Here is a 22,483-nt window from a genome sequence, read left to right on the forward strand (position 1 = left end):
TTTGTTATCAAGTAGGATAGATAGCTCCATATACTATATAGCAGGAATTCCCAACCAACAGAGGTGTTCGCACTCCCTCAGGGTACGAGACGATATTCCACGGGGTATGAAAACCTGGGTTTAGAAGTTTCAAAATTATAGTGTATATGCATAATTATATGCATATATTCACTTATGTAAGGGGTGCGAGAATATATCAGAAGCGTTCTAGGAGTGTGGGGTATAGAAAAGGTTGGGAACCCTTGCTATATAGATTCATCACAGAAAGATACAATTTCTGGATCATAGGTTTCTCATACTAAACCAACCTATTGAAATACTCATATTGAGGTATGCAGAAATGGAACATGGTTTACTAATTTCTGGATACAATTTTACTAATTTATTATCCTTAGGGTAAAAAATGACTTATTTGTTCCCCCTATTTTGTGCTGTTTTTATCAAAATACTCATTATCTTCACTACAGTGAGCTGTTAAACAATGTGTCGCAGTATGTTTGAGGGGTTTTTTGATTGATTCATTACAAAACAATTTGTCTTCTTGGATAAGCTCTTTCTGGGGGACTTTTTTCATAATAATTATAAAGATTTACCAGTAAATCATATGGATCCTAAGAAAACAAATAAAAACCTTGCTTCATGTTTTGTTGCTAAATACACTAAATATCATGCATAATCAATGCAATAAAAATTTCCCACTATTTTATTTCTTCTTTACTCCAGAAGAATTTCATAACTCCACTGTGTTTGTTGATTATTATAGCAAATGATTCATGAAAATCACTACATGTTTTGACCAATGACTTCGGCACCAGCAGAGTCCTAATTGAAACATGACAACATGTGACAAGCAGGGAAAAAATGGTGATTCTTCTCAGTGAAAATGTTTTTTTTCTACACACATAGAACTTTTTGATAACTGTTTTTGGATGGTTTCTGAAACCAAGGCACTGAAAAAACTAACTGGCATTAGTGAACCCACAGGTAGATTCCCTTAGTTATCTCAGTGTCTGGAAACAGTTTAATGAAGTTGTCATTCACAATGAATTGTAAATCATGAAGCAATTAAAACAGAACCTTGAAAACTAATTCTGCATTCACTGCTGCCTAACAGTGGATTGTATAGCTTAAACAATCATCAGCACTTGGGAAGTTCTTGAACCCTTGACTGTCTGCATTTGTCTCAGGCTTGACAATTGCAAGCCAAAGTTTAGACATACCTGGTCAGATTGTATATTTCAATTAATGTCTAAGTGAACTGAAGTTGCCACAGTCCCTACATGGCACAAAGTTAAATACAACAATTTTCGGCAAACCTGATGCATATTTATTACTTAGATGCAGTTGTTTACAGATTCGGAATAAGTAAACAGTGACTTATGCTGGCTGCTCATGCTATTCCAACTGCCATTTCCACTAATCTTAGCCTACTTTCCTTACTTATGCCTCCTGCTTCCTGCATGCCATCCCCTTCACCACGCCATTCATGCCACAATAAGCTGTTTCCCCCATTCCATCTTCCTGCACATCTTTTAACATGCGATGACATTTGCTTTTTCTCTTCTATGATAAATATATGCATATGCATAAGCAGAAATTCAATTCTCTTGCAGGCTCAGACTAGTGTTCAGACCTGAAGTAACTACCAAAGGTTCTTCTGGGTCTGTACTACTTTGCAACGCTGAAGACGATGGAGAAATGCATAACTAGCTGCTCAAAACGCCTTTCTACTTATAAGGAGACCAACTGTAATCTCCCTTTCTGATATGCTGCTTCAGTACAGGCAGGGGACTTTTGCTGCAGGGAAGATGTGAGCATGCTATCCAGCCCTGTATTCTGACAGGGCATTGTAAATCCTAAGAGGATACACACATTATGTTGCAGACACCAAAGTATATCTTGGCTCTTTTTCAGAGCTACCTTCAAAGAACGATACTAACCACTTAAAGCAGGAAGTTTCCCTGCTTTTCATCACCATCATCATTCCCATCACCAATCTCTTTCCACTTATGACTGTATGACTGTAACTTTGTTGCTGGCAATCCTTATGATTTATATTGATATATTGACCATCATTTGTGTTGTAAATGTTGTACCTTGATGAACGTATCTTTTCTTTTATGTACACTGAGAGTGTATGCACCAAGACAAATTCCTTGTGTGTCCAATCACACTTGGCCAATAAAAAATTCTATTCTATTCTATTCTATCTATTGCTTCAAGCAACTGAGAGGGGCACCCTGTTTGCCTAGCCTTCACTGCCAGGACCACAGGCACATTTGAAAGATTTCCCTTTGGTTCAACCCCAAGAGAGATTTTATATCGCTCTTTGGCATCTGACCAATTCTTGAATACAGCTCGTCTGTCTGGAACCCATACCTCATTTCAGACTTCAATACAATTGATTGTGTCCAGAAATATTTTACAAGAAGAGTTCTCCACTCCTCTGAATACAACAAAATATCTTATGCCACCAGACTTGAAATCCTGGGTTTAGAAAACTTAGAACTCCGCCGCCTTCGACATGACCTGAGTTTAACTCATAGAATCATCTATTACAATGTCCTTCCTGTCGAAGACTACTTCAGCTTCAATCGCAACAATACAAGAGCAAACAATAGATTTAAACTCAATGTTAACTGTTTCAATCTTGACTGCAGAAAATGTGACTTCTGTAACAGAGTTATTAGTGCTTGGAACACACTACTTGACTCTGTAGTCTCTTCTCAAAATCCCCAAAGCTTTAACCAAAAACTATCTACCACTGACCTCACCCCATTCCTAAGAGGTCTATAAGGGGCGTGCATAAGAGCACAAACATGCCTACCGTTCCTGTCCTATTGTTTCCTTTCATTATATCCAATTAATATAGTTATTACATACTTATGCTTATATATCGTACAGTTATTTCATGCTTATGCTTATATATACTGTTATGACAAATAAATAAATAAAAATAAATAAAATCTGTTGCAGTCACATTGCTGCAACAATGGACTCTACTTGGACTCTGTTCACTCTTGAATCTTTGGGGAACTAAAAGTAATACCTCCTTCAACAGTTGGTGCTCTCAGGGTTGGCTACAACTTGCTTTTGGAGGCACATTTCTGTGGATCGATGCCCATTTTGAAGCAAAGAAAAATAGATTGGGGACATCATGACTTCTGTGGCCCACAGAAGTTCAGGGATGCAAATACACAGCTTCTTTAACAGAGTTTTGGAAGTGAGCAATAAACAGACCGTTGTAAAAGTAAATAAATAAATAAATCTAGCTATCAATTATCAGACAATTTGAGCTTTATTTGACTGGGACGTACAGCTGAAGTCCCTTACAATGGGAGTTTTCAACTCCCGGGCCGTGACCTATAGGAACCGGGCCATGTGACTGATGGGTTGGCATGCATGTGCATGCACAGCTCAACTCATGTGAGTGGTGGGCCAGTGTGCATGGGTATGGGCATGTGAACACCGGCCTGCTGCTTATATAAGTTGAGCTGTGTATGCATGCACAGGTCCAGCCCACCACTTGCACAGCTCGGTTCCCCTCTCAACATCCCCAGCCAGGTTGCTGAGCCATAAAGGCATTGGGGGGAGGGTCAGATCTTGCCCTCTTGTATTTACATAATGACTCCAGACTAATTCCCTGCTTGAGCACTTCTCCCAACTGTTTGCTTTTCAACATCAGATGATTTTGGGCTTGTCCTTCTTTCTCAACCGAATGAACTTCACAGATTTTGCAGGCAAAAATTGGAGGAGAGAATTTGAGCTCCGGGAGGAAATGTAGCCAATAATGCAAAGAGACAAACAAGCAATTAGAAGAACTACATCTAATCATTATGAGATTTTGCAAAGTATTAAGTATGACTGAGTTCAGAAATGGTGCCATTGTTTTGGTTTTTACCCTTTTCCACCTAACAACAAAAAAAAAACCCTACAATACTTTGATTTGCTATTGTGGGTGGCATTTCCAGGCTTTTTATGTTATCTAGGAATTCAACAGATGTGCAAGAGGGAGGCTGAGTGGGCATATTAGCACACTAACAAATGGAGCCATAGATTCAGAGTGGATTAATGTGGTACTCAAATTACAGCTGTCTCAAAAGGAAAAAAAGTATAAACGGGTAACATTAACTGAATAATAAGAGAACTTGTAAATAATGTAGCACATTTAAGTGGTTTCCCATACATGATCTCAGCAGGGAAAATGAATTTTGGAGGGATAAGGGGCAAGATAGTACTTATTTTCTAATGAGGCATATTTTATTTATTTCTTCTTTCAATTGTTTTTTACAGGTTTAAAGTAGTATTTTAAAGTCGTTTCAGTCTTCGTTCTGCTGAAGAGAAAACTAGCAATAGGGAGTATATGACCGCAAAGGCGAAAATTCATATTGGCTTTCTGTATAAATTCAACATACATAATAAGTATAGATACACATTTACACATCAGCACTGACAAAGCAATCTCCAGGCTATGGCTCTACATAAAGATGCTGAGACCCTAGGAAGAGTTAAGAAAAGAGCAACAAAGATGACAAGGAGCTGGAGACTAAACTATATGATGAATGCCTAAGGAACTTGGTATGTTTAGCCTAATGAAGAGAAGGCTCAGGGATGACACGATAGCATCTTCCAATACTTGGAAGGGCTATCACAGGGAAGAAAGGGTTGGTTTATTCTGCAAAGCACCCTAAAGCAGCATGTTAGGGGTAGAAGATCCAACTTAGAACTAATGAGAAATTTCTTGACAGTGAGAACAATTAATCAGTGGTACTGCTTACCTTTGAAGTTGTTTGTGCCCTGTCATTAAAGGTCTTCAAGAAGAGACTGGATAGACATATGCCTGGGATGGACTAAGGACTCGTGTACTGGACAGGGTTTGGACTAGAAGACCTCTATGTTCTCTTCCAGTCCTATGATTCTATGAGTTCAGCATTTTGTTTCCAGGATAGGAAGGAATCGTTCTGCTTGTATTTCCTGTAAACTGTATTACTCCTTTGCAATAACTCCTTCAAACTCTTTCTACTCCAAACTGTTGCTGCTTATTGGATTTCTAAGTTCAGGATGAGAGAGCTTTGTTTTTTCTTAACAGCCTAAATATGAGAGGAGATAGGCAAAGGAAAACACAGACAAAGAATCAACCTAGCGCCTACGGTAGATGCTAAGCTGTTCTGGTGCTTGATTGAGGTCCCATCCCAGGATCCCTTGTGGATCCTTTACCTCTTATGCCATGAGTGTGGTATATTTCATCCCTACCAACATAGATCCAACCCGATGGATCAAGTACCTTCCAAAATATTGTTACAAATATATACTCATCACTAAAAATGCACATTAACAACTACCACTTAGAGAAGCAGCAAGATGGGGATGGGATGATATCATCACCTCTGACCAAAAGCACTCCATACAGAGAAATTGTGTAGGAAATGGGCAAAGCCCCATTTACTCCACAATGTGTTGCATGTAGGCAAGGTGGGAAGGATGGGAGGCTCACCAAAATCCAATATACAAATATGCCTGAAATTAACTTTTTGTGTTTGGAGTAGAACATGGCTGATAACACATACCCAAAGAGGGGATTCCTAGGTGCTCCCTTTTGACTTGAGATCACACCTTTAGGGGCATGGGAGCTTAATCTCAAGAAGGGAGGGGGTCAAGGGGAGAGATTTGTCTGAACAAAACCAAAAGGAATTTCTGTTCCATTTTTTCTGTTTAAAATGCCTTGTCATGGGTTGTGTGGGAGAGACTGACAGGAACCGAGAGAGCAATCATTGACAGATGTAGCTTGAACAAAGGGAGGAGAATGAAATTGAGGGAGGGATTTTGGATGAAGACTCCAAAGGTTCTAGGAAGGTGGAGAACAGCCCAGTTCTGAAGAGCAGAGTGGAACTTCAGATCAATGGAGAGGTCGTGGAGTTTTCTGGAGTATGGAGGTGAAGGAGGGGATGCTGGATTGAGACTCAGTAGCCTCCAAGGAAAAGATTAAATTGCCTCTGTTGCTTACCTTTAAAATAAAGTAAGCTTTTACTTCTTTAATTGGTTTTGCCTTATTATCATTGCAACAACACAACATTTGACTACTGCATGAGTGGCAACTGGATTTGAGTCCTGAAGAAGATGGTTCACAGAGAAATTATCTAGTCTTTCTAGAAATATCTCTAATAGATAGTATGCTGATGTTCCTGTAGAACTTGTAAAGCATGTGAGATCTCTCCCCCCTCCCCCCATGACAACATTGTAACAAGTTAGTGAAGCTTTGAAATTTGAGGATTTGGAAACATATTCCTATAGTTCAATCAGTTTTGCCCTATTCCACAAGAAGCCAATCCCCTTTGAATTTAAGCAATAGTTGCAATCTACATAGACTTCTGAAAAGCTTTTGACTCAGTAGTACATGATAAACTTCTCCTAAAACTAAAATCCTACAGCATTTCAGGACCTCTTCACAATTGGATAATTGCTTTCCTATCAAACAGACAACAAGTGGTCAAAATTGGCAATGCTCTATCAAATCCTGTTCCTGTCAAAAGTGACGTTCCTCAAGGCAGTGTTCTTGGACCAATGCTCTTCATACTATACATAAATGATCTCTGTGACCATATCTCAAGTTATTGTGTTCTCTTTGCTGACAATGTCAAACTATTTAACACCACCAACAATACTACTACCCTTCAAAAAGACCTTGACTTTGTATCCGATTGGTCTAAAACTTGGCAACTCCAAATCTCAACCAGCAAATGCTCAGTCTTACATATTGGAAAAAAGAACCCAAACACTAAGTACAAGCTTGCTGGACATTACCTTACAGATGACCCCCACCCTGTAAAAGACCTTGGAGTTTTCATATAAAATGATCTAAGTGCCAAAGCCCACTGCAACTACATAGCAAAAAAAGCTCTAAGAGTTGTAAACCTAATTTTGCGTAGCTTCTTTTCCAAAAACTCTACACTACTAACCAGAGCATACAAAACATTTGCTAGACCTATTCTTGAATACAGCTCACCTGTCTGGAACCCATACCACATCTCTGACATTAATACAATTGAACGAGTCCAGAAATATTTTACAAGAAGAGTTCTCCGCTCCTCTGTAAACAACAAAATACCTTATTCCAACAGGCTAGAAATCCTGGCATTAGAAAACTTAGAACTCCACTGACTCCGACAAGACCTGCTTTTAACACACAGAATCATCTATTGCAATGTCCTTCCTCTTAAAGACTACTTCAGCTTCAATTGCAATAATACAAGAGCAAACAATAGATTCAAATGTAATGTTAACTGCTTCAATCTTGATTGCAGAAAATATGACTTTTGTAACAGAGTTGTTAACGCTTGGAACACACTACCTGACTCTGTGGTCTCTTCTCAAACTCCCAAAAGCTTTAACCAAAAACTGTCTACCATTGACCTCACCCCATTCCTATGAGGACTATAAGGGGCGAGCATAAGTGCACAAAAGTGCCTACCGTTCCTGTCCTATTGTTTCCTTTCATTGTATGTGCTTGTATATAATGTTGTGACAAAAAAAAAGAGCACACCATTAAGCCAAGATTATGCAGGTCCCAGATCGCCTTCTAATATCCCCAGCAACACCATGCCAGCCAGACTCCTTGATGTTGCTCATTTCTTTTTGTTTATTATATCGTCACATTTCACTTGGACTCATTTCTGTTAAAATAAAGTAAAAAACCAAAACCAAAGTGATCATAATAGAAAACAGAATAATACAAACAAATATAATTCTTAAAACTGCCCGAGGTGATCCTGAAGGTCAGGAGTAACTTTCTTATTCTTCCTTCCTTATTTATCTCAAGTAAAGTGTCCTGCTTAGGAAGGGAAGGGCAGTTTGAGAGGATTCAGTATCCTCAGATTTTGAGTCCAAATTTCCTATTCAACCATTATGTGATTGGTTTTATTTGAGTGTGTGCTATTAACCCAACCTTTGGGCTTTTTCAACAAATACAATGAAAATGAGTATGGCTTTCCGTGATGTCTGAATCCAGTCATTGTTTATTTTGAGTTTTCCTCAAAACACTTTTTAAGAGGGCTTTTCCTACAATTATTTACAAACATTCTATTTCCTTTTAAAAAGTATTACTGTCTCCAATTATGCATTCCTAATTAGCAGCATGCAGGAAAAAAGCAGTTTTTGTCTCCTGGGAGTAGTCAATACTATCACCATTCCAAAATTGCTTTCCTGTGTTTATTTAGGGAAAATATTTGCTATTTCCAAAGCTATGCTTCAGAGATCTTGGATTCAGGATGGAAAGGGATCCCTGGCATTCAAGTGTTCAAATATCTGTTGGGGCTATTTTTAAAGGCCAGCACCTACATTATTCCTTCAAATCAATACCTAACAGCTGCTATGGGGATGGCTGTTGCTATGGGTTACTGAAAGGCACATGGCAACAATGGCCTTTAACGTCACATCCTCCCTTGAGATGGCGAATCTCTGGAGAACTTACCTTTTCTCTCTCCCCTGCCCCAATTATTCACGTGGACTTTGCCTGCTACCCTTCAGAATCACAAGTAATTGTTGCTGGGTTCTGGCATTACATGAAGAACGCCACCTCGCTCCTTGGCATGAAAAGGAACAGAGCGGCCATAAGCACTTCTAACTTAAGTGGAACATTTTAATGTGGATATTATGAAGGGCAGCCAGGGATACACAGCGTACAACAGGAAGTGGATTTACTTCCTATTTTCAAAAGATAAACTCCAGATTCTTTTGAAATTGTCTCCCACGAATTTGTCAGATGGATTCTGCCTTTCTAGAGGAGTTCAGAGCAACAAATATATCGGTTATCTGATCTGACCTCCACAACAGCCCTGCAAAGTAGATATGTCTACAAGAAGAAAACTGGTGAAGCAGAAGATGAGCATCTGTTCCAGATAACATGAATACATCTTTGATCCCATAATGGGACTGAATATGATGCAACATGAATTGTGTGTGATGTGTGGTAGCTGTGAGAGTCATGTCAGTTGTCCTCCTGAAATGATAAGCGATAGACAGCTGTTTCTGAGCAGGAGCGGGGAAAGGGAAGGCAAATAATTCCTGAAGCTCCACTGGGAACAAAAGTGCCTGAGTTATGAGTTTTTATTGAAAAAATAAAGACAAAACCAGATGAGAACGTATATATTGGAAAGTGTATATTTAATGTGCCAGCCATCACCATCAAACGTTTAATTTATCCCATAGTAATAATACATTGGTAGATTCCTTTCACCAAGAGTCCTATGAATTCTCTTCTGCTTCCTCCAAGACTTTATTTATTGATACGATCAATAATTTAGAGAAATCCTATTTTAAAACGCTGACAGCAGAATTTTGCCCAGAAGTTTTCCCATTAGGAATCTCATGTTGTTTCGAAACACCTTCCCCCCCACCCCAATGCACACAGTTATGAATGAATATTAAAGTATCTAAATAGGATGTCTTTTAAGGAAATAAATATTTTAGGTGGCAATCATATTGATCTACCTGGAAGTAAACCCCACTAATCTTAATGGAGCTTACTTCTGACTAGATATGTAGGACTGCATTGTTAACAATAATGGTGCAGTGGTTATTCTTGAGGCAATGAATGACTGCAAGGCAATCTTGAATCTTAATGTCAAAGTCACTGAACCAGCATTTCACTCTGTAAACACATCCTCTTTGAAGACCATTCACATCCCACATCAGCCAGCTTCAGCCAACAATGCCACTGTAGACCAATGATCTTTGTCCACCAAGCTACATCAAAAAACAAGCAAGCTGCCTTTCACATTTACAATTCCTTTCCTCCTGGCATTTCCCATATATATTCATCTCCTTGCTTTTGGCTATAGAAAACAAATGTGTAAACAATATGGCAGCTGCACATAAAAAAGGTGCATTTAGAAAAAGTGGGATGCTTTCTGAGATGACTCCTGGCCTTTATTGTGTAATTTATTAAAAACATGTCGTGTGAAATATATGTGTCCCAGGCATACTTGCTCTTTATGCTTGGTGGAGGATAAAGGCAGGATTCAGTAGACCCCTAAGGGAGTGGAACATGGAGTAAAATAGCAACATGCAATAATGAAGCAAATTAATCATTTTATTCTATTTGATTTAGACTTTTTTGTTCCCCCCTCCCATCAATAATACAGCATCCTGCCTTCAGACAGAAGGTTTTTTTTTCCAAGGGCAGCCACTGCAACAAAGTGCAATCTCTCCTGGCAAGTCAAAACACAAAGAAATGAATGAATACCAATTGAAAGCTATGCAAACTGTTCTATAAGTGAAAGCAATATGTCAATCAGACATAATTCCAAATTCTTTTTCATCCTTCTGTACTAAAATTGTCAAGCCTTAATGTTTTTGTTTGGGAATCCAGCCTCATCAATATCCCGAGTCAAACTAACCACTGACGTCTTGTGCATATGCTGTAACAACTTCCAAAATTTCAAAATTGGCTTTGCTGATGTTCCCCAAAAGCCAAGAAGTTCAGTCTTTTTTTTTTTTTTTTTGCTATTCTAGTAAGTCAAGAAAGCAGTATATATCACCACCAATGTTGGTGTTTGATACTGAATAGTAATAAATATGTATCCCATGCTAATAATACCAAACAATAATAAATCACATTATAAAAATAATTGAATCAATCACTGTCACATTTGATTTACAAAAGCACCTCTAATGAAGATTCATCTAAAAGTTCCGTGGGATATGGCTCTTCTGTGGTGCTGTGGTGCTTCCCAAGCAGCTGGTTCCAGCATGTGAAATGGGAAGGAGGAAAAGTAAAATCTTAGGGCATTCTAGTGCAGGGTGCCTCAGGGTATGAATCTCTCATCCCTTTTAACATTTACATCAAGCTGCTGAGAGAAGACATTCATGGGTTTGGAGCATAGTATCATTAGTATGATGACAATACTCAGCTATGCATCTCTGCTCCAGATCATCTCTTGGAAGATGAGGTACAATTCTTATCCCACAATTTGGTTAAGTGTCTGGTTCGAGAGGAACCAGCTGAAGCTTAACCCTAGAAGACAGAGGCACTGCTGGTACAGAAGCCAATTACATCTTGGACAACTGTGTGTTCTGTTCTCTAGGAAAGAGCCAGTATGCAATTTGAGAGTTATCCTAGATTCCCAGGTACTGCTGAAATAGTAGGTGAAAGCCATAATTGGAGGGTCATTGCCCAATTATGGCTGGTGTGATTATAGCTGTTCCTGGAACAGAAAGCTCTGGTAACAGTAATTCATGGCCTCATAATTTCACATTTGAAGTGCTACAATGTGCTGTGTGTAGCACTGCCTTTGTAGTACATCTTGAAACTGCAGCTTTTACAGAATGCTCTTGAGCTGCATTGGCTACCATTTTGTTTACAGGCATGGTTCAAGGTGTTGATTATCACTGTAAAGTCTTATATAATTTGGAGCCCAATTACTGCAAGAGCACTTACTCCAAATAGAATCAGCCCACCCAAAGACATACCTGCAAAAAATACTTCCTAGGAACCCTTATCCATCATAAGGTATGTCGAAAGAGGATTTAGAGATGAGCATTTTCTTCAGAAGCTCCATTCTTGCAGAGAATTCTGCCACCAGTTGTAGGATCATTTTTGAAGTTGGTTAAAAATGTGTCTGCCCAAAGAGCATTCCAGATGGTGAGATGAGATTGTGCTTGAAATAAATGAGAGAGGGCACCACTAATATGGATTATGGCATTGATTTTAGATTCTTTGGATGTTATTTTACTGATTTTTCAAGTGGTACATTTATTGTATTATGATGTTGCAATATACCACTTAGAATTGCATGGTCAAAGTTTCATGAAAGCACTTGATAAAAATAAACATGTCTTAATATTATAGATGGGCAAGTGTGATTGAAACTGAGTTGAAGATGGTTTCTTAGGACAAATCTGTTTTCTATTAGATTTCTTGGCACATGTATTTACTAAGCTACTGAGTTGTATCAAAACACACAACAGAGTTCAGAAAAATAAACATCACTGAGGCTCATTAAAACAACTCAAAGCATGCTGTTGTTAAGGTGGACATACAGAAAGTACAACAGAATAATTGGGGGTTGTATGGCTGTCTCTTCTTTCATGCCTGCCATTAAGAGCAACAGGTGACTATATCCCATGGAGTCTCATTTCATAATATATCACACACTCATATTTGCCTGTAAAAATTTGTGTAGCTTGCTTTTTTTCCAGAGAGAATACAAAAATAAGATTTCCTCCATCATGTGTATAGTGGGCCTTACTGTTACATGCTGTTTTGTATTACCACTTTGATCAACAAAATAAAATTAAACTGTTTTAAAATCCCTTCAATCTGTTGTGAATGGTTTAAGCATATGCTTAACCTGTTATCTGAATTAAATGATATTGTTTCAATGATGAAAAAGAACAGGATTGGCTTTCACAGCCTCCTTGCATGCTTCCACTCGATAACTCTGCTGCTCAAAAACAAGTATGGACCTTTGTGATCCCACATGTCAGCTGAAGCAATTTATTCCTCACCAGAGTAATGCCAAATTGCTGAACAAAAGTGGTCTTTCTATCTGCAGTACTGATGCTCTGCAGGGCTTGTGCAGAGGGAGGGAGGATTCAGTTCTCCACTGGAAGCAGCCCTGCCTCTTGTGATTCCAGTTTTTTAGCTTCACACATCCTACCGGGCACTTCAGGGAGAATGCTGGCTTAATTTAACAATGGGGAAGCTGACAAGTGCCATGCAATGTATCAGTCTGGGTAGCATTAAAGATTCTTTTCTCTCCCTTCTGAATGGAGGGAGGAAGGGAGTGGATAAGGAACATTGGTTATTCCAACTGAGTGAAAATGATGATGATACTGAAATCTCAAGTAGTATTTGTGAAGAAGGAAAGAATGGCAAAAGCAGCATTATTGTGATGTAACTGCACTCTTTTCGTACATATGCCATGGCATTGTATTCACGTGTGAAAAGGGTCCAGCTTGCAGTGTGACACTGCACTTTTCATTTGGCAAAAGTAGCAAAGATCCTGCAGGCATTTCCTTACAATGTGCAATATTTCAGTTTCCACATCCTTAAAAAAAATCATTTAGAATTTATATGTTTAATGATATTTATATAGAATAGAATAGAATAGAATAGAATTTTTATTGGCCAAGTGTGCTTGGACACACAAGGAATTTGTCTTGGCGCATATGCTCTCAGTGTACATAAAAGAAAAGATACCTTCATCAAGGTACAACATTTACAACACAATTGATGGTCAATATATCAATATAAATCATAAGGATTGCCAGCAACAAGTTATAGTCATACAGTCATAAGTGGAAAGAGATTGGTGATGGGAACTATGAAACGATTAATAGTAGTGCAGATTCAGTAAATAGTCTGACAGTGTTGAGGGGATTATTTGTTTAGCAGAGTGATCTTCGGGAAAAAACTGTTCTTGTGTCTAGTTGTTCTGGTGTGCAGTGCTCTATAGCGTCGTTTTGAGGGTAGGAGTTGAAACAGTTTATGTCCAGGATGCGAGGGATCTCCAAATATTTTCACTATATTGCCCCAATTGGAAAGATTCTGTTCCTCTTCCCTGCTTCTCTCTTCTGCACTTCAGATACTGCTGGAGCTAACTGTGGGGATATTAGAGATATTGGGGGAAACACCTGGTGAAAAAATTGCTGGCATTATATGACATGTGAGCTCCTTAGTAGTCTCTGAGGTTGGTTGTTTTTTTGCAGACATTACAGGCTGTTTAATTGTTTGTCTGAGTAGATAGTTCCTATTACCTAATCAAGGAACTACTAAGAATACTCCCAGCCAACACTGACAGGGCAAGCTACTTGCATATAAACAGAGAGCAAAACCTGTTACTTTCTAGCATTAATGATGTTACTAAATTGGGTAATGAAACATCTGCAAGAAAACGACGAAGCTCAGAGAACATCAAGGATACCATAGTCCAACCCTGAGCTACAAATTATTATTTTTATTTTTTTGGAAAAAAGTTTTTTTTATTATTTTTTAAAAAAAACAAACCACATACAAATCTTTGTTGAACAAGATATCAGTCGGGTACATAATTAAACATATTTCAAATTTCACCCCCTCATTGTATCGTTTATCCAATGTTTCCCTTTCCCCTCTTCAAATTTTATTATCGCCCACTTCTATCAAAACATCTATTCCATCCCTTTATCCTGAAAAGTATTTGATCAAATCTAGTTCCCACATTTTTTGTCCCCTTTCTTGCCCCTCCCTTCTTCATTAAACAAAGTACAACATAATTATTCCTAATATTTATCAAAGACCAGTAACAAAAAAATAAAATAAAAACAAAGTAAAAATGTCTCCTGTCTTAAATCTCACCTTAATTAAAAGGTCTCCCATCACTTATTTATTACAAAATCCCATTCCAAGTAAAAAACATTAAAATAATAAAGTAAATAAAAAGAGCAAAATAAAAAGGAACAAACATTATCCCGTTTCTCACATAATGCTCATATTCAAATATTCTATTGGAAGTTTTGTCTCCAAATATTTCAATTTCTCTCAATGTGCTCAAAAGCTGTATATTTTCTTAACTTATTAAATTCCTTGTTTTCCCTGTTCCTCCTCTCCTCAACATTTTTATAATCCTCTAATCTTTAAAAAAACAAGGTAAAAATCTCTCCTGTCTTAAATCTCACTTTGATTAAAAGGTCTCCCATCACTTATTTATTTTAAAATCCCATTCCAAGTAAAAAACATTAAAATAATAAAGTAAATAAAAAAAGCAAAATAAAAAGGAACAAACATTATCCTGTTTCTCACATAATGCTCATATTCAAATATTCTATTGGAAGTTTTGTCTCCAAATATTTCAATTTCTCAAAAGCTGTATATTTTCTTAACTTATTAAATTCCTTGTTTGCCCCGTTCCTCCTCTCCTCAACATTTTTATAATTCTCTAATCTTTAGTACAAGTTTTAATTTTACATTAGTATGTCTCGCTTTCCATATTCTTCTCTAACATTGCTGGAAAAGCTCTTACTTAAATGGCTCATTATATATTCCCCTTATTATCCATTGTTTTCAACTTTATTCTTTGATGTTGCAAGTCTTAAAGGTCAACCATCTGGATGCTAAAGTGTTTCTTTGAAATGTCCTGAAATCACAAAGACATTCCCCTCCTGTATTTCTTCTTCTGCCTTTAGGTGTTGTCAGTCTTTAGTATTGTTTTCTGTTTTATTCTTTGATATTATCAGTCTTAAAGGTCATCCCTCTAGTTGCAAAAATCTTCCTGTGAAATTGTCCTGAAATCACAAAAACATTTCCCACCTGCATTTCTTCTTCTGCCTTTAGGTGTCAGTCTTTATTTTGCAGTTACAATCCACAATTATCAAAGTATCCATTTTGGAGCCACATTTTCCTTTGTTTCAATTTGTTGCTTCTTTTCAGTCTTGTAGATAGTTACATTATAATCCTTTAAATCCAAATTTGTGAAGAGTAGAGGAGTTGGGAAAAACTCAGTTAAAACCCATTTTTAAAGTCCTGATCAGTTGCACTTTTTTCCCTTCTTGATTGTAGTTATTAAAATAATTAATAAAAACTTTCAAAATTCTCCAAAGTCCATTTTAATTGAAACTCATATTTTCTCTATTATTTCTATTTAATTAGGGCTCTAGAAATAGGTTCCAAACCCTCTTTTGTCAGGTTTTAGGTATCTTTAATTATTTCCTTCTGTTTTCATTTCCTGTTTCAATTAGCTGCTGTTTCTCAGTTTTTCTTAAAATGCTTATTGGCAAAATTGCTTTAAATGCCTCTTCGTGAGCTAGTGTTAACTCACCCGGCTTTGGTATCTTATTCAGTACTTATGCTTTATCCTCCTGCCCGATCTTGTGGCCGCCCCGACTTCAAGCAGCTGATGATGGCTGCAGTCCTCCTTGCTGGGTCAAGGGAAAAAAGCCGGAGCTGCAGGGAATTTGCAACTTCCCTGTCCACTCCGGCAGCTCCCTCATTCTTCGCTGCCCCTACAGGGCAGCTATGGTCCAAAACGGACCCCCATTTCAAGGGGATTATCAGCACTCACCCCGGAGCTCTCGGGGTTCGTGTCCATTTCGTCACAACGCTGGCCATGCCTCTCTGAGCTACAAATTATTATGTGACACCTTCACAACTCTGAATGGTATTTTTTAATTCCAGACAAACCATGGTTCATCAGCAGTAGCTTCCTTCTAGTGCAAGGGTGGCAAACTCACGTCATCATCACGTGAAGTATCGGGACTTTCCCTCCCTTCGCTAAAATGGGGGTGCGCATGGCAAGCGCATGACGCATCCGGCCTGTGGGCCGGGAGTTTGATAGTCCTGTTCTAGTGGAAATACTCATTGTTTATTTGCTTTACAAACAACTGACCATTATTGTATTAATTGTACCAATAATCTAGTCAAAATATGGAAATAGCTGAAAAAGTGATTTTTGTTCTTTTTATGTAGAGAGGTGAAACTGCTTTGTCTTGTTTGAATAACATTTTAAATGCATTCCTATTGGTTTGCAGCATAAAGAACACTGATTGGCTCTAAAGGAGTAGATCTCGTCATACTGAAAGGCAGCCTATTGAAATATGTAGTGAGATATTGTTTGATTATTGCAGGGTTTAAAGGCAGTCTTTGTTTAGCAGCTGCTTCATTTAGCAACCATTTGCAGTTATGGTAGTGATGAAAAAGGAACTTTGTGACCACATTTATAACCTTTGCAAATCTGTAAAACAAAGGATAATAAGAACAGTTGCAGTTTCACTTAGCAACCACTTTGCTTAATGACTGCGTTGTAGTTGGTTGCTAAAGGAGGACTACTGTTTCTAAGGCAATGAGCCAATCATACTAAGTGTTCTACATTTATAGACACTTTAATATTTTTACTATTTACTAATTCATTTATTCCCTGAAAGATATTAGCTTTCAGCTACAGTGAAAAATGTTTAGGTGATTTGTAAAATTTTATGGCAATTTAAATGCAAAGTGTCATATCCATTGCATTTGCCTATAGGATTTCATTGCAGATCACCATGCAGTTTTCTAAACTGTTCTGTTGCAAATCAAATTGTTTTATGTTTCAAGCAGCATTTAATAATGCACTCTGTGAATGCTCTAAAGTTAACATTTTGTATTCAGAGTGATTAATGGTACCATATTGTATTTCAATTACTATAAGATAGGTCTTGGTAATAAACTGTGGCAATAATATTCACATTAAGCCAATAAAAGGCATCTGCAATCTGTAACATATAAGAGCTGCGATCACAACACAATGTGATGCCATACAATGAATCATCAGGATGGTTACAGGAAAAATTCAGCATCAAGTGGAAAATTTTGGTCTTCATTATGAAATCAATAAGTTTTTAACTTCACTAATTATATTCATACACAGCAAAGGGATTATATATTGTAGCCTACTTTAGATATATAGATAAAATAAACTATACCGCATTCTGAAATCAACCATGTTTTTCCATATTAATTTTTAAAATCAGTGAATGTATTTGAATCCAGAATTTTCTAGCTTTTTACATATCCAACAAACACAATAAAATATCCCTTTTTGTTTATTTTTCCAACAAAAATTGAATGCCTTTTTAAGATTCTAGACAATTTTACTGGTGACATATATCAGTGGTACATACTTTTATGAAAATATCTTTTAAAGATTAAGGCGTATTGTAATGTAAATGGCAATCCTTTCAGCCATTTAGTTTTCTCACTGTTCCAACTGTATAACCAAAAATTTTAGCCCACTTTATCATACGTTCTTTCCCTTATTCTTCCATTTCAAATTTCCATAAAAGTTAATACATTTTAACAATTACACGTTTATCATTACATGAACTCAATTTGTACAAGATTGAGTTTTATTTCAAACTCAATCTTGCAAAGATCAAAGTCATATTTTGGGGGCTATTTTAGATCTTTCTAATATTGTAAATAGAATAATTGACAACTATATCACTAGGCACCAGTTCTTGTTTTTTTAAATTTTATATTATATTATCTTTGACAAAATTCTAGTATTTTGTGATAAGTTAGCAATTTGTATTTGTCTGTCATGTTTTTGTCTATAAAATGTTTCTTATGTTGAGCTCCAGAAATGTGTTTTTGGGTACAATCTGTGTTTGTATGTATTCCATATTCTCAATATAGCATGTCTACTTTAATGTCTCCTCTTGTTTATTTTGGTTCTTGAAAAACTGAGTATAGATACAAGACAAGATGAGAGAGTAAAGATTTAAAAGAAAAACTTTTAAGTTAAGGGCTTTTGCCAATGACTTGATGTTAAAGAAAAGTGAAATATTAATTGGCAAAAGAATTGTTGCATTAGCAGGTTTCAAGGTTAATGAATAGAAGATGAAGATATTAGCAAAAAATATGAAAACAGGAGATCAAACAATACTGATAAAGAGAACAGGTTTTAAGATTGAGAAGGTAAAATATCTGAATATATGGAATGACAATGTTATTGCAAAACAACTATATTAAGACATGGAATGAAGTTACAACGATATGCTAAAATGGAAGAAATTACAACTATCATTCCTGGAGAGAATTTCTGTAATAAAAAATACCTTGCCTAGGATGGTGTATTGGTTTCAGACAGTACCTGTTTTGACAACTGATGTATTTTGACAACTGATATATTTAAATAATGACAGAAGGATATATACAAATTTGTGTGGCGGTGAAATAAACATGAGGTAAATATGAGGTGTTACTGTACAAAATGCAAATGAAAGAGGAGGATTGAGATTACTAGACTTGAAATTGTACTGTGGAACTTGCTGTTTGGTTTGGATGAATAATTGAGTATTGCTGAAAAATAGAAGGTTTGGAATTAAAAGGATTTGATCTGAGATTTGGGTGGCATGGATTTTTGTGATATTTAGACTTTAATAACATTTTGCACAACACTAATGTGTGTGAACAACAGTCTTTATGCACCTAGGATTGTTTATGCACCTGTATCAAACAATCCTAGGTCAAAAAGAATTTTTTTTGTTCAAAAAAGTTTTTATTGGTCAAAAAAAAAAGGTTTATACAAATACATATCAGGTATGGTAAATTTTCATTTTTCTTATACAAGATAAGAATTTAACTCAAATTTTTTAACACATACAACAGCCATATGGCAAACAGGTGACACGAAGTAGCTAGATTTACAAATCTTACATACGCAATAAAGAAGGGTCAAGAATAAACAGAATATCGTACAAAAGAGAATAAGGAAAACCAACACAATACCAAATATCTTTATCACTTCCTAGTTTTGGATCTCAGAACTCTGGGTTCAGCCTGACCCAACTCCAGGGCCGCAACAGCGGCAGCCGCCTCCGCCCCATGGTCTATAACCTCCCCTTCTTCAATTCCTGGGTCATCTGATTCCAGGAGGGCTTTGTGTTCCTCCACGAGGCCGTAGCCTCCGCAATTGTACTAATTTTTTCGTAATGCCCTCCCGGAAAATCATCAATCCTCTGGCATCAGCCATCTGAAGCCTACTCCTTCTGGTACAATTTGCTTGACAAAAGTAATATTTCTTTCTCATTTCACGTACCTGTCTGGGAATCTGCCTCAGAATGGCTATCTCCTGCCCCTGTAAGTCAGTGCCCCACTCCTATGTTTTCTAAGAATTTCATCTCTCGCCTCTTCTCACAAATTTGACATGAACCTCTCTGGGAACTGCATGCGTGCATATTGTGAATTAACTCTATAAACTCGATCCACATCCCAATTCATGAAATCAACACCTCTCCCAAGAAATTCTCCCAACAATTTAGTCACAACATCTCTCAAATCTTCTTGGTCCACTTCTTCCAAATTTTGAAACCTAAGGAAATAAGACATTTTATCCATCTGTAGTCCAAGCACAGCATTGCCTGTCGCTCCTCTCTTTTCTGCACTGCCCGTGATCTCACCCCCCAGACCTTCCACTTTCTGCTTGTTTTCTGCTGAGACTTGTTGAGTATCCTTTAAATCCTTTTGGATAGACACAATTTCTGCTCTTATTTCCATTTGGCCTCTTTGCAAATCATCCAGTTTCTTGTCCATATTAGATAACTTTTCCAGAATTCTCCATCTCTCCAGCAGTTGGTCTCTGACCTTTTGCCATTTAAAAAAAAAAAATTCAAAATCCTCAGGCAAGCACAGTATCCTTGTAATTTCCTCCGGATCCACCAGGGGGCACTCACAGGAGCAACGAGTCCAGAGTACAGTTAGTCAACCAGGAAGCTGAAGGGAAGTGATGTCATCAAGATTCTCATAGTGAAGGCGGAAGCTGGACGCCACCACTGTTCTCAGAGGAGGGGCCTCAAACCTCCCTCCTAAATTTCTCCATCACCTCTTCTCCAGAGCTCCACAAAACCGTAATCTTCTTATTTTAAGTTCTCCTCTCTCCAGAATGACTCGTGCTCTTCCAGCCGCAGGGGAGAAAACCCCCGCACTCCGGAGCACTCCACCACGTGCCGATATCCCTTCCTTCTCCATTCCTCAATTCTTCTCCGCTCCCTGTTCACCACCAGGCTGCTGCAGTTATAATCCAAAGCCCCGTGTCACTGGCACAGCGCCCAGGCGACGACCAAAGTAATGGCCGTGGCCTGTGGCCTCCGAGCCCCGCCGAGCCTAGGACGCGCCAGCATCGGTCCCCACAGTCCTGTATGTCGGCTGGGAGACCCCTGGCGAGCCGTCCGTGCGGCAGGTGTCCTTTTCGGAACACCTGGCCCCTAGGGGCCTCGGCGGCGGCCGGATTCGGGCACTGGAGGCAGGAGAAGCCTCCAGACGACCGTTGCCTCTGGACACCGGAAGTCGTCTCTAAAAAAAAAAGAATTTACTCATGGTCAACATCAACTCATGTATGTCATCTATCATAGTAAAATACATAAAATAAAATTATGCTTAGTAATTTTCTACGAGAGAAGTTAATATATTTAGTTTCCGTTTATCTATTACTGAGTAAATCAGACTGTAATAGAATAGAATAGAATAGAATAGAATAGAATAGAATAGAATAGAATAGAATAGAATAGAATAGAATAGAATAGAATAGAATTTTTATTGGCCAAGTGTGATTGGACACACAAGGAATTTGTCTTGGTGCATATGCTCTCAGTTTACATAAAAGAAAAGATACCTTCATCAAGGTACATTTACAACACAAATGATGGTCAATATATCAATATAAATTATAAGGATTGCCAGCAACAAAGTTACAGTCATACAGTCATAAGTGGAAAGAGATTGGTGATGGGAACGATGAGAAGATTAATAGTAGTGCAGATTTAGTAAATAGTTTGACAGTGTTGAGGGAATTATTTGTTTAGCAGAGTGATGGCCTTCGGGAAAAAACTGTTCTTGTGTCTAGTTGTTCTGGTGTGCAGTGCTCTATAGCGTCGTTTTGAGGGTAGGAGTTGAAACAGTTTATGTCCAGGATGTGAGGGATCTGTAAATATTTTCACGGCCCTCTTCTTGATTCGTGCAGTATACAGGTCCTCAATGGAAGGCAGGTTGGTAGCAATTATTTTTTCTGCAGTTCTAATTATCCTCTGAAGTCTGTGTCTTTCTTGTTGGGTTGCAGAACCGAACCAGACAGTTATAGAGATGAAATGACAGGCTTAATAATTCCTCTGTAGAACTGAATCAGCAGCTCCTTGGGCAGTTTGAGCTTACTGAGTTGGTGCAGAAAGAACATTCTTTGTTGTCCTTTTTTGATGATGTTTTTGATGTTAGCTGTCCATTTTAGATCTTGCAATATGATAGAACCTAGAAATTTAAAGGTTTCTACTGTTGATACTGAGTTGTCTAGTATTGTGAGAGGTGGAAGTATGGAAGGGTTTCTCCTAAAGTCTACCACCATTTCTACGGTTTTGAGTGTGTTCAGTTCCAGATTGTTTTGGTTGCACCATCTATATGGATTCGTCATTGTCTCGAATGAGACCAATCACTGTTGTGTCATCTGTGAACTTCAATAGCTTAACAGATGGATCGTTGAAGATGCAGTCATTGGTATAAAGAGAGAAGAGAAGTGGGGAGAGCACACAGCCCTGGGGGGGCCCTGTGCTAATTGTACAGGTATTTGATGTGAGCTTGCTTAGCTTCATCTGCTGCTTCCTGTTTGTTAGGAAGCTTGTGATCCACTTACAAGTCTGTTCCGGTACCTGTAGCTGGTTTAGCTTAGTTAGAAGAGTGTCTGCAATGATGGTATTGAATGCTTAACTACAAAGTCTACAAAGAGAACCCTTGCATAGGTCTTTGGAGACTCAAGGTTGTAGGATGTAGTGCAGAGCCATATTAACAGCATCATCTGTTGATCTATTTGCTCGGTATGCAAATTGCAAGGGGTCTAACAGCGGATCTGTGATGGTTTTCAAGTAGGAAAGCACTAGCCTTTCAAAGATTTTCATGACTACAAATGTTAAAGCAACTGGTCTGTAGTTATTCAGTTCCTTGATGGTGGGCTTCTTCGGCACTGGGATGATGGTAGAGCATTTGAAG

Source organism: Ahaetulla prasina, chromosome 1 (assembly GCF_028640845.1).
Source record: "Ahaetulla prasina isolate Xishuangbanna chromosome 1, ASM2864084v1, whole genome shotgun sequence".
NCBI classification, from domain to species: Eukaryota; Metazoa; Chordata; class Lepidosauria; order Squamata; family Colubridae; genus Ahaetulla; species Ahaetulla prasina.